Here is a 14,899-nt window from a genome sequence, read left to right on the forward strand (position 1 = left end):
GAATAGTATCAACTAATTTGGTTGCATTTGTGTTATGGGAAAATAAAATAGTATCATGTATGATTTTTTATTTATTATGTTTTAATGTAATTTTATTTGCATTAAATTAAAGTTTAATTGATTAATTGAAAGTGAGGAATGGAAAATCATTTTTTTCTGCTTTATGTATTAATTTTTTAAAATTAAAATTTTGGAATTATTTGTATGATAGATTTGTAATCACCAATGATCAAATCTTTATGTTTTATTTAATTCCAAATTATGGATGAAATTTTATTTCAATTAATGATATTATTTATGGAATTATTTGTATGATAGATTTGTAATCACCAAAGTGATCAAATCTTTAAGTTTTATTTAATTCCAGATTATTGATAAATTTTATTTCAATTACCTATAGAATGGATGCTAAAAATTATTTAAATATGGGTAAATGAAAATTTGTTATTATAAGACATTTTTGGATCGCCCAAAGGTTGATTAATTGTCCTTATAATTAATGGATATGATTGTTGGTAGTGAGTATGTGTTATTAGTTTTGCTTGTATATCCAAAGATAACAAGTGTTTCTAGTTGATGCATATATCTTGCCAAATAAAGTTAATACTATTAGCATCATTATGTTTTGTGTATTAATGAATCTCCCAAAGGAGAACATTAGTATACATAGGATGTTTCTGAATCTGTATTGTATGTTTAGTTTATGACTCGAAGTATTAATGTTAAGCATGTGTGATTGCAGTATCTGTTCCAGTCTTTAATGGTCTAAATTTTTCTGACTGGAGTGAAAAAGTCCAATTTCACTTAGGTGTATTGGATCTTGATTTGGCCATTCGAATCGAGAAACCTGCTGCTATTACTGATGAAAGTTGTAATGAGGAGAAAACTCATTATAGGGATTGGGAAAAGTCAAACAGACTTAGCTTGGTGTTTATGCGGATGAGCATAGCAAACAATATTAAGTCTGCTCTTCCCGAAACTGAGAATGCAAAAGAATTCATGAAGTTTGTGGAAGAGCGCTCTCAAACAGCTGATAAGTCTCTTGCTGGGACATTAATGAGTACGTTAATCACCATGAAATTTGATGGTTCTCGTACTATGCACGAACATGTCATTGAAATGACTAATATTGCGGCAAGACTTAAGTCTCTGGGAATGGCAGTGGATGATAATTTTCTCGTACAATTCATTTTGAACTCTTTACCGTCTGAGTATGGTCCTTTCCAGATGAACTATAACACTATGAAAGATAAGTGGAATATGCATGAATTGCATAGCATGCTAGTTCAGGAAGAGACTAGATTGAAGAATCGAGGAAACCACTCCATACATTATGTGAACAATCAGGGAGCTGGAAAGAAAGTCTTCAAGAAACATGGAAAGGGTAAAGGACCACTAAAGATAAATGAGTCCTCTACTAAGCTCCAGAAGAAGAATGACAAATGTCATTTCTGCAAGAAAGCTGGACATTTCCAAAAGGATTGTCTGAAATGTAAGGCTTGGTTTGAAAAGAAGGGTAAGCATAATATTTATTATGTATGTTTTGAATCAAACTTAACTGAAGTTCCACATAATTCTTGGTGGATTGATTCTGGATGCACAACTCATGTTTTGAATATGATGCAGGGATTCCTTTCAACCTGAACCATAAAGCCAAATGAAAAGTTTGTCTTCATGGGAAATAGAGAGAAGGTTCCAGTGGAAGCAGTCGGGACTTATCGTTTAATCCTCGACACTGGATTTTATTTAGACTTAATGGATACTTTTTACGTACCTAGTATATCTAGGAATTTAGTTTCATTGTCTAAACTTGATGTTGTCGGATACTCTTTTAAATTTGGGAATGGTTGTTTCAGTTTATATCAGCATGCCAATTTGATTGGATCTGGTACTCTTTATGATGGATTATATAGATTGAATCTTGATAATTTATATGCTGAAACTCTTATGACCTCGCATCATAATGTTGGCATTAAACGTAGTTTGGTGAATGAATGTTCTGCTTTCTTGTGGCACAAACGTTTGGGACATATTTCCAAAGAAAGGATGGAGAGATTGGTAAAGAATGAAATACTTCTAAGATTGGATTTTACTGATCTGAATGTATTTGTGGATTGTATTAAAGGTAAACAAACCAAACACACAAAGAAGGGAGCCACAAGAAGTACTCAACTTCTTGAAATTATACACATTGATATATGTGGACCTTTTGATGCAAGTTCTTTCAATAAAGAAAGGTATTTTATCACCTTTATTGATGATTTTTCACGTTATGGTTATGTCTATTTACTGCATGAAAATTCGCAAGCGGTGAATGCCTTGGAAGTTTATATAAATGAAGTGGAAAGGCAATTAGACAGAAAGGTGAAAATTGTCAGGTCAGATAGAGGTGGTGAATATTATGGAAAGTATGATGAAAGTGGACAACACCCTGGTCTGTTTGCTAAGTTCCTTGAGAGATGTGGTATTTGTGCTCAATACACAAATGCCAGGTACACCACAACAAAATGGTGTTTCAGAAAGGCGTAATCGAACCTTAATGGATATGGTTAGGAGCATGTTAAGTAAGTCAACTGTACCTGTTTCATTGTGGATGTATGCTTTAAAAACTGCCATGTATCTGTTGAACAGGATGCCTAGTAAGGCAGTTCAAAAGACACCTTTTGAATTGTGGACAGGAAGGAAACCCAGTTTGAGACACCTGCATGTTTGGGGATGTCAGACAAAAGTTAGAATATACAATCCGCAAGAGAAGAAATTGGATGCAAGAACAATCAGTGGATACTTCATTGGTTATCCAGCAAAGTCAAAAGGGTATATGTTTTACTGTCCTACCCACAGCACAAGAATTGTTGAATCTGGAAATGCACGGTTCATTGAAAATGGTGAAACCAGTGGGAGTGATACTTCACAAAATGTGGAGATTAAGGAAGTTAGAGTACAAGTTCCTTTAACTAGTACCTTTACTTCAAGTATTGTTGTTCCTAATGTAGTTGAGTCACTCAACAATGAAGAAGAAGAACAAATTAATGATCATGAAGTTAACAATGAACCTGTAGTAGAACAACCACAAGAAATAGTATTAAGAAGATCTCAAAGAGAAAGATAGTCTGTTATTTCGAATGATTATGTGGTTTATCTACAAGAGTCAGAAAATGACTTAGGTATTGATAATGATCCAGTTTCATTTTCAGACGCCATCAATGATGATAATTCTGATAAGTGGTTAGATGCCATGAAAGATGAGCTTAAATCAATGGCACAGAATGATGTATGGGACCTTATAGAATTGCCAGAAGGATGTAAGAGAGTCGAGTGTAAATGGGTTTTTAAGACTAAACGTGACTCTCGTGGCAATATCGAACGTTACAAGACCCGACTAGTTGCCAAAGGTTTTACTCAAAAGGATGGCATTGATTATAAGGAAACATTTTCACCTGTTTCTAAGAAAGATTCCTTTAGAATTATCATGGCATTAGTAGCTCATTATGATCTTGAGTTGCATCAGATGGATGTCAAAACTGCCTTTCTGAATGGGGATTTAGAAGAGGATGTTTATATGGACCAACCAGTGGGGTTCATTGAAGAAGGAAAGGAACACATGGTGTGTAAACTTAAGAAATCAATATACGGGCTTAAACAGGCTTCTAGGCAATGGTATCTTAAGTTCAATGATACTATTGTGTCCTTTGGGTTTAAGGAAAACATCGTTGATCGGTGTATATACCTGAAGGTCAGTGGGAGCAAGTTTATATTCTTGATTTTGTATGTTGATGATATCTTGCTTGCAACTAATGATCTTGGTCTATTAAGTGAGACTAAGAAGTTTCTCTCTAATAACTTTGAGATGAAAGATATGGGCGAGGCATACTATGTGATAGGAATTGAAATATTCTGTGACAGATCACAAGGACGGTTAGGTTTGTCTTAGAAAATATATATTAATAAAGTTTTAGAGAGATTCAGAATGGATAAATGTTCGACATCTCCTATTCTAATACAGAAAGGAGACAAATTTAGTCTCATTCAGAGTAATCCAGGATTGGATCATTGGAAAGCTGCAAAGAAAGTTTTAAGATACTTGCAAGGAACGAAGGATCACATGCTTACGTATAAAAGATCTGATCATCTTGAGGTGATTGGATATATAGATTCAGATTTTGCTGGCTGTGTGGATACACGAAAGTCTACTTTTGGTTATGTGTATCTTTTAGCCGGAGGAGCGATTTCATTGAAAAGTGCGAAGCAGACAGTCATTGTTGCATCCACCATGGAGGCTGAATTTGTGGCATGCTTTGAAGCCACAGTTCAGGCTAATTGGTTGCGGAATTTTGTTTCAGGACTTGGAATAGTTGACAGTATTGCCAAGCCGCTGAGAATTTATTGTGATAACTCCGCAGCTGTCTTCTTTTCTAAAAATGACAAGTATTCCAAAGGTGCTAAACATATGGAATTGAAATATTTTTCCGTTAAAGAAGAAGTTCAGAAACATAGAGTGTCAATAGAACATATTAGCACTGATCTTATGATTGTTGACCCTTTAACAAAAGGGTTACCGCCCAAAAAATTTACTGGTCATGTTGTAAATATGGGCATTATGTCTACTAGTGAATGATTAATGTTGTTATTAATGCTTATTTGACACTCTGAGCTCATTGAATAAATAAAGTTTCTGAAATTTATGTTTTCTACTTTATGTATATGCATGTAAATTATGTTGTGGAAAACAAATTATGTTGTTATTGATGAAAATGACATTATGTTTGAACCTATTATGGATTTCTCATTATAAAGTCATATTAAGGAGAAAGGATGATATAGTAGTACATGGAAGGAAATGTGTTGATTAAAATGACATGTAACCGCCATGACTCTTATTATTTCTGTATCCTTGATTTTGATTAATGATACAACCAATTTATGTAAGGCCTTTTAAATGTGCATTTATGTAATTATTAAATCATGAAAGTATTATAACTCATATGAGTCAAGTGGGAGAATGTAAGAAATTATGTAAATTAATTTCTATAAAGTGACTCACATGACTTAGAGTTTGGGCTTTGGGCCCAAATATGATTTAATAATAATAATAGAATAACGGGCCCATTGGTTAACGTGAGAAATATATATATATGACAATATACCTAATGAAAACTTACATCTGATGGAGATTGGGAACTAAAGGTTATAGGGTTCTGTCTCTACAAATAATAGTTGTCTCACGGTTAACCATCAAGAAAGTGTGTGACAAGTACGGATCACTCTCATGGATTAAGGTAAGTATTTATTCCTTCTTGATTGTATGATTGTGTGAGAATCATAATATAATAAGATCTATATGTGAACATAATTGTATGTGTTCAATTTACGTTCATTCATGTTTAAATTTACAAGACATTCCCGACGCGGTGTTGATCTGAAGCGGATTGCGAAATTAGAGATAAAGTTTTTAGGGAAGAAAGGATAGAGAGAGTGCATTCGATTTCGAATATAATGAGAATAAAACTGTGAAAGAAAAGTTGTGTTTTCGGTGGATTCGGTTTCCGATAGTGGAACCGCCATGAGAACCACTGCTCCAAGCTTCGCGCTGCTCCAACAAACTTTTCTTACACCTTTTGACTGTGTCTAGTAGTTTTTTCTTTTTCTTTTTTAAAAATAAATTATTTTGATTTAGTTTCGCCCAACCTTTTCACATATTCACAATCAAAATCCTAACCCTTCTATTCTAACATCACACAGTGAAACAAAGCCATTCAACTATTTATGAAAATTTAAAACATTTCAAGTGTGTTATAAGCTAAAATATTTTAAAAAAAATTATAAAATTATAAAAGTAAATTGGTTTTAGAAATTTCATAAAACACATGGTGTACTGATTGAGCGGAAAGGTCCAACAACAAGACCGAAAGCTTAACCCAAAGGTTGAGCCATGAGATCGAACCAAAAAGGTAAGTCGAAGGAATTAAATAAAAAAGAAAAGAAAAGGCCCATGAAACAAAGCTCAAATGTAGAGGTGTGTGTAGAAAATATCAAGTGCAAAGGACCCAATAAAAGAGTAGTATAAATAGAAGGTCGACTTAAGAGGTAAGTATAGTAAATTTATCTGATAATTAACCGATACTAAATTTGACTTTGACATCGGAGCATCATGTAAGTACACACACCCAATCGAGAGAGGAGACCGAGACCATATACCGTGAAATCCAATTGATCAAACTTACAGGGAGTTCACAAACCAAGTCCAAGTAAAGGAATAGCAGTCCAAAAGCTTAAGTTGAGAAGGAAGTCCGAAAGTGAAGACCTAGAAGTTAACGAGTTCCAAGTAAGAAAGAAGTTTGTTTCTAGACCCTTGTAAAAACACATGGTGTTGATAGAAAGAAATAAATTATCATATGAAAAATAATATAATCTAAAACCATTTTTAAATTTTCGTTTATAATGTTATATTAGTTTGAATTCGTATACGTAGACATTTTGTTTCCCATCAAAGAATATCACTTTCCATTAAGTTTTTTCTCACCAAACAATATTTCTTTCATAGTTTCTTCCGATCTTTTTCTTTCACCCTCAGTTTCTTTCATCTTTAACATACTCAGACACTCCTCTCAAATGTTGTGTCCGTGTTGGACACTCGTATCAGACACCGATACTCGTAAGACAATCGTATGACACGTATCGGTTAAGTGTCCAATTCAAAAAATATTTATTAAATTTATGATAATTCTAGCACGGTTCTAACACAATTTTAAAAAGGAGAAATACACTAATTTTCTAAAAATTCAAATTTATTATATAATTTTTTATTATGATTATAGAAATAAGGAACAAATCCTTTTGAACTAGCCATGAAAAAATATCTTTTTGCTTCAAAAAAAAATGTAAAACATACTTGTGCACATAAATTTTTATTGTCAATTTATATAATTCATAATTATATAATATATAGATTCGTATCCCCGTATCCTACATTTTAAAGATTATATGTATTTTTGTGTCTATATCCGTGTCGTATAAGTGTGCATTTGAGTGTTTATGCTACATAGTAACTATTGAATAATTTGGTAATTTCATTGGAACAAAATATAGATCTTATGAATTAATATTGGTCAACGAAATAGTAAAAATACGTTTATTGCATCTTAAATTTTATAAGTACTTATATGTTGAGAATTTTACACCAAATAAAAATAATATTTTGTTAAAATATGAATTTAAAAGAGAAATAGTATTTTGTTAAAATGTGAACCTATGTAAATAGATGAAATAATTTTGAAATTGCGTGACCTGTACACTAATGTATTTCACTGTGTTGTCGGATTAACATTTTTCAAACTTGTATATATTAAAGTTGTCTAATTTGATTGGTCGTACAAACTGTAACGGTTCAAAAGATTATTTAATAAATTTTTTTTCACAACCAGTTGAAAACTCTATTTAATAGTAAAATGTTAAAGTAAGATATTTAATTAAAATATAACATCAATTATAAAATAGTTGTATAAAATAAGATAGTTGTGAAGATAATTTTTTTATTACACTAGTACAACAACTACTATTTTACTAAATTGTTTTGGTGGATTATACATCACAAAAATGGATTAATTTCTTGATTTCAAATATTATAAGCCTTTTTATATATGCCTAGTTTTATTGTATGTTAGATTTCTTGGATATGTTTTTCATGTTTTTTCAGGTTACAGAACATTGTATGTTCTTAGCTTGGCCACAAGATTGTCCATATGTATTCAATATGTGATTGTTTTTCAAAAGGGTGTGGAGGTTAATGAATCCTATTTCAGCATAACTATTACATATAATTGTAATTGATTGTTTTTATGGGTAAGAAAAATTAAATAAATTAGAGTGTTAAGGACACTCTAACCCTTTTAAAAAAAATTAATAAAATTCTACTACCTAGTTTAAATGTGGACCTCCTCCACATATCAACTTTAAGAGTCAAAAAGTTCATCTAAAACAAAATCATTACATCAGAAAGGCTCATAATAACCTTAGTCGAGCTAGTACATTGACCATTAATATATTTTTGTAAAATATGTTAATGAAACACATTCTATATGCACATGAATAAATAGAAACTTATATGAGGTCTTTGTAAAAATGTTACATTATTGTTTACGATTCCATTCGGAGAAGCTTTAAACTTGTTATCTGATATTTGACATCAACTCCATCCGAACAACTATCTCATTAAAGTGTTGTCCTCTTTTTGGCTTCATTCAAAACGTTCTGTCCCACTATGCAGTCAAATAACACCTTATATAAAAAAATGCATCAAAATTAAGTGAGAATTGTCATGTAAATATTATAAAAAAAAAACATTGTGGATTGGGCATCCTACATCTATAATTTTTAACAAATTTTAAACAAGTTACTGGATCAATACATCATTCGATATAAGAGAAATTGATATTTTGATTTTACATGTTATCCATAACTAAATTGTGTCAAGTGTAAAGATTTCAACTGGATAAAAAAGAGGTGTCATTAAAAACTATGTAATTAATTGTGTATTTGCATGTGTTCTATATGAAATATTATATAATTAAAAGTTTGTTCCTACAAGAACAATAACGTTATCATAACGTTATCATGAGAATAATTTAATTTCTCATTATGTATGTGTGTTTTGTATAAAATAATTATAATTTAAGATGTATATTAAAAATACATATATTATTTATTAAAATAACCTCCTTCTGTCGAGTATATAAATCTAAGTAAGTTGTAAGAGATTTTTAATTAATTTTAACTCTAAACCTTAATCCTAACACCTGATCAACTAATTATTAAAATAAAAAAAACGGTTATTTTCAGTTGGTAACGTTAAATATGTCTCAAAATTATATTTTCTCTATTCTAAATTATTAGAATTGTATTTAGTCTTTAAAAAAATTGATGTATTCAAAACAAAAGATTAATATTGTATGTTAGTTATTCCAAATAATAATTTCAACACAGATAAAATATTGTATTTATTAAGATAATGATATTATTGTAAATAAATTTATTTTTATTTTAACAAGTGATATATTTATTGTGTTAATTTACATTTACTTTGGCAAAAAAAGTACTTCTTTCATATATATATATATATATATATATATATATATATATATATATTCTTTTCGAGCTTAAATTTTTTTTATTTCTTTTCTCCAATAACAAATATTAAATGGGTCTTGAGATATTTTTATTTATTTTTTCAATAAAAATTTTCATGTTAGGTATTATTATGCAACTTGGTATTTTTTTAGATAATTTTTTTATCGTTTAAAATTACTTAAACAAATATGATATATAAAAAAGCAAAAGATTTAACATCAATAAATAATAAATAAATATTTTTAACTCAAAATCTTAAGATAATAAATAAATTTAAATTTTTTTTACTTGAATATTATTTTTTTATCGACAAAAAACAAATAAATTAAATTGAGGTATTTCAAAGATATCTCAACCCTTATACAAAACCAACCAGAACCAATCTTAAAAAATCCTTACACATACTAAAACGCATGAAACAGAGGATCATAGCTGACAAACGTAAACAACCCCACAATTCAACATAAACCCCTACCATTTTCTAAGAGATCTCATGCATACCAAAAGTTCAAGACATCAGTCAGAATACGAAAAACTTACCTCCCAGGCTTTGGAATTCACCCACGACCATACATTCACTTGCACCATGGTAAAAATTTCAATATGATTTATCCTACCGCTTTTAAAAATCTTCTTATTCCTATGTTTCCACAACTTAGCTACCACCGCTACCCACACGCAACCCCAAATCTGATTAATGCTTTTATTCATCCCACTAATCTTAAAACTCAAAAAATGCACTTTTGACTCGCAATGCTCTGTCAATGCTCGTGATTAACACTACTTATATCTTATTAATCTTCCTTATCTTTATCTTTTACAAAATTTCCACCCTATCTTAAATTTCTACAACTAATTATGACTAGTCCATACAAAATGCATTAGAATGGAACTTAGGGCATAAAGATAAGTTTACTTTGCACAACTTCAAAAATCCACTTATCAGAGTCCTTTTTTTTATCAGCAATAATAAATAAATAAATATGGATCACTTCAGGGGTAAACCAACCCTTATACAACACACCAAATACAACCAACCAACAAAATACTAACTATACTACTCTAACACCAACCAAACTACTCTAAAGAAAGAATCCCTAAAACCAGAAAACCAACAAGCTTGAACCAAATCTAAATCGAATTTAGGCAAACCAAAGGTTCAAGACATTAATCTGAATAAGAAAAACAAGTAGATGAAATTTTAGAGAAAATCCAAGACCACCTTCAATTGAATCAAGGAGAAAGTCTCTGAAAGATGACCTTGTTCCTAACACACCAAAACTCAGTAGCCACCGCAATCCTGACATTCCCCTAGACCAAATTAACATAATAAGGTGCATTACACAGGTTAAACTGCAATGGGAATTAAGGTTAAAAGAATCAACTGATTTCAACCCTAGCCATGCATAACAGAGACTCCACATTAACCAAACGAATCGAAAACCAAAAAACAGATGAAAAGAAGTCTCCCATTTTTTCCCGCACAAGCTACACATAATATTTTCAACCACAATCCCTCGTCAGACCAATTAACTTTGGATGCGATCTTGTCTTCCAATACCCTTCAAGCAACAAAATGGGCTGAAGGCAGAGCTTTAATCCTCCAAAAAGCCTTAAATAATTGCAGATGTTCTCCTTAAGATACTTCTTTTAAAACAACATAGGCAGACTTAACTGAAAACTCTAAACTTGTGACATCTTTTCAAGCCCAGATATCAACTTTTTCCAAATCAAGCAAAGAGTCTTGCACCACCTCCAAGACTTGATTGACCTGATTCTTCTCCCAGACAAAAAGGCTCATTCTCCAAACCAAATCTCACTCCCACCCACTATTAACCCAGGTTTCGCAACAATCCAACGAAGCTTCTTTAGAAACACTAAGAGAGAAAAGTCTTCGGAATTTATTCTTTAGGTCTTCATTACCCACTCATATGTCCTCCCAAAACTTAATAGACTTCCCATTACCAACTTCCCAAACAAAGCGGTCTTCGAAACTCCTACCCCATCCCTCCAACTTCCAGATCACCTTCAAATCTCTCCATCAAAGGGAGTCTTTGTTGTTTAACCCAACCTTTTTCAAGCTTCTCCACCTTCCGTATTTAGACTCTAATATCTCCTTCCACAAACCACTTTTGTTAGAACCCAACCGCCAAATCCATTCACTTAACAAGGCCAAATTAAAAAGTTTGATGCTAATAATACCAACCCTGCTTCCCGAGGCTCATACACCTTGTCCCAAGAGACCCACACGATCTTTCTCCCTTCCGAACCCCAACCCCATAAGAAATTCCTCTAAAGATTCGCAATCTTTTTCAACACATCATTGATGTAATAGAAATCCAAATATACATATAGTTTGATGAGATAGAAATACATGTACAATTAATGTTACAACCTCAAACAAATTATAACAAGCTTTTTAGGCTAACGAATTACCTGGTCATTATCATAATGTAAAAGTTTGGCAACGAGCTTGGATGGATAATTTTCAATGTTTGGGTTTATGATTAAGAGTTTAGGATTTAAGGTTTAGTCCTACATACATATCATTGATGAAATAGAAATCCAAATATAGATATAGTTTGATGAGATAGAAATACATGTACAATTAATATTACAACCTCAAATAAATTATATCAAAGAATTACAACAAGTTTTTTAGGCTAACGATTTACTTGCATTACAAGAAAACAACCATTTTGCGTGAGCCAAAAACGGACGCTTATGCGTCGGAGTATCGTCCGTTCCGCATCCGACGAAAAAAGCATGGAAGCAAATACAAATTAGCGTGGGCCAGAAAATTGGACGCATCTTGCGTGGACCAAGCCCAGGCAAAACGAACGCAACATGCCACATGTGGCAGCTTTTGCGTGGGCCTATCCGACGCATAATTATCAAATTTTGTGGATTACTCGAACTCAAGTCCTTCCCGTGACCAGGAAAGCATTAACCACTAGACCAGACAAGTTCTTTGGTCATATTATCATTTTTATTATACTTATTATTATTAATATAATTTATACATATTAATATAATTATTATTAATAATAATAATAAAATAAATTATACTAATATTATTAATAATATTATTATTAATATTATTATTAACGTTATAATTAACATTATAATTAACGTTATAATTAACATTATAATTAACGTTATAATTAACATTATAATTAACGTTATAATTAACATTATAATTAACGTTATAATTAACATTATAATTAACGTTATAATTAACATTATAATTAACGTTATAATTAACATTATAATTAATATTATAATTAATATTATAATTAACATTATTATTAATATTATAATTAATATTATATTCATATTATTAAAATTAATATTGTTAATATTATTAGTATTGTTAATAATAATAAGTATAATTAGAATCATAATAATACTAAAGAATTTGTAGTGGTTAAATCTAATTTATAATCCCCTCTAACTTATAATCCAAAATTTAATAATCAACTATATTCCATGATTCTAACTTAATTCTATAACTATCACGAAATGACGAATTAGCTTCAGTGACCTTAGTTTCAGCGTTAACGGTAGTATGGGTCGGCCAACCGTGATGATTCCACTCGTCTCGGCCAACCTTCCATGGTCTCGACCAAGTCTCTTAGGTCTCGGTTGCCTCAGTCAAGTCTCTCAGGTCTCAGCCAGGTTCCCCTTGGTCTCGGTCAGGTACACCAGGTCTCGGACAGCCAGGTGGGTCTCGGTCAAGGAGACCAAGTGTCGGTCTTGCCCATACCGGCACATAACTTATAATCCAAAATGTAATCATAAACTCTATTCCATGATTTAAAGTTCATTCTATATCACACCCAATCGAAACTTACTTATTTATGTTACATTTATTAAAAACTAAGTCTACTAAATTTACTATGTCAAAGACCTATTATTTAGTATGTTGGGAAACTATATTAACACACTTATAAGGAATATTGCATATGTATCATCTTGTTACTTACTACATTATTATGTGCTTCAGTTGGAAAACATTAATTTCTTTTCGAAATCATACTCAATAACTATAACAATGACATTTATAGAGCATATAGTCAACTTTGGAACACTTTGGATATTGTATCAATCTAACAATTAAGAATAAGTTACTTACTCACGCACTTAATCTTAATATGTTTGTATCATATACATTTTCGCTAATTCATTAAGACGATCTTATGATTCATTTATGAGAAATAACATCTTCAAAACTATAATGGATATCAAAACAAAAATCCTAATTCATTCATCCATTGCACACATATAACATTTAAATTTATTTAAGTTACTAATCAAAAGTTTTATCTAACTTTTTTTTTCTTAAACTAAATAAAACATTTTTAGATCAAATTTATTCTCTATTTTTAAATACATCCATTACCATTTTGCATTAATTAATTACTTCATCTTGAATTTATATTCTTTAAGTTTATGTATATTTTATATAATATTTACAAAATTTAAATAAGCATTTTATTTTTATTTTTTTTACTAATTTTTAATTAATTATTATTTTTCTACATGTTTTCAAATCTTTATAAACTTTTTAAGATAACTTCTTTTAAATAATTTTAAAATTAAACACTTCATCAATTTAATAAATGTAATTTAACTAATTTATATCATAATTTCAAAAATAAAATAGTTATAACAATATATAAATAAAATAAATTTAAAATAAATAATTTTTGAAATAATAAAATATTTTATATAACATTTACATAATTTAAATATATATTTTCTTTTACTCAATTAATTTTAAATCAAACACTTATTTAATTTAATAAATTTAATTTAACTAATTTATATTCAAAATTGATAAATTAAATAATTTATTATAATATTAAAGAAATAATTTTAAAATAAATATAATAAAGAATTAAATATTAAAATATTTATTAGACATTAAATAAATTTAAATTTTAAAATCCTAAAAATGCGTGGGCCATTGCGGACGCATATGCGTGGGCTTTTGGCCGACGCATATGCGTGGGCCGCGGCCGACGCAAACTGATTTTTTCTTAAAAAAAATAAATTAAATCCATTTGTGCATCCCTTTTGCGTCCAAGGTCATTCTTGCGTGGGCTTTTAGTCATTTTGGTCGACAAGAGTAGCGTCTGCAAGTGGCCCACGCAAGAATTTGGAAGCTAATTCTTCATTATGCGTCCAATGTGATTCTTGTGTGGGCTTTTACCCATTTTGACCGACGAGAGTAGCGTCCGCTATTGACCCACGCAAGATTTTGGAAGCTAATTGTTACTTTTCTCGTAGTGTTGGCCATCATCATAATGTAAAAGTTTGGCGATGAGCTTGGATGCATAATTTTCAATGTTTGTAGTAAATTTTTAATTCAAGAAAGTTGTTTTTTTTTCCCTAGTTTTTCTCATATGCTTGTAATTGACCCTTGTTACCTTCCACGAGCTTCTAGATATGGAAATAGATGAATTTAAGAATTTGGAGAGAATGGTGTACCTTTACATTTGGAACCACCTCTCCCTCTCCTTTACTTTAGGAATTTAATAGTCCTTCGGTTTTAATTTTGGAATACCATTCTCTTGCTTTTCCCTTGTTACTTTTGGTTCCAATAAATGAGAAAAAAAAAATATTATAGGTCCTTTGATATCAGAAAAAGAATTTATACATTATTAACCAATCAATTATTATTATTTTACATTTTTTTAATTTTTTTTTACTTTACCATTAAATTTCCAACTTCCATTTTTATTATCACTAATTTTTTCCGTACATTTAACAA

This window comes from Phaseolus vulgaris, chromosome 8 (genome assembly GCF_000499845.2).
Source record: "Phaseolus vulgaris cultivar G19833 chromosome 8, P. vulgaris v2.0, whole genome shotgun sequence".
Classification (NCBI taxonomy): Eukaryota; Viridiplantae; Streptophyta; class Magnoliopsida; order Fabales; family Fabaceae; genus Phaseolus; species Phaseolus vulgaris.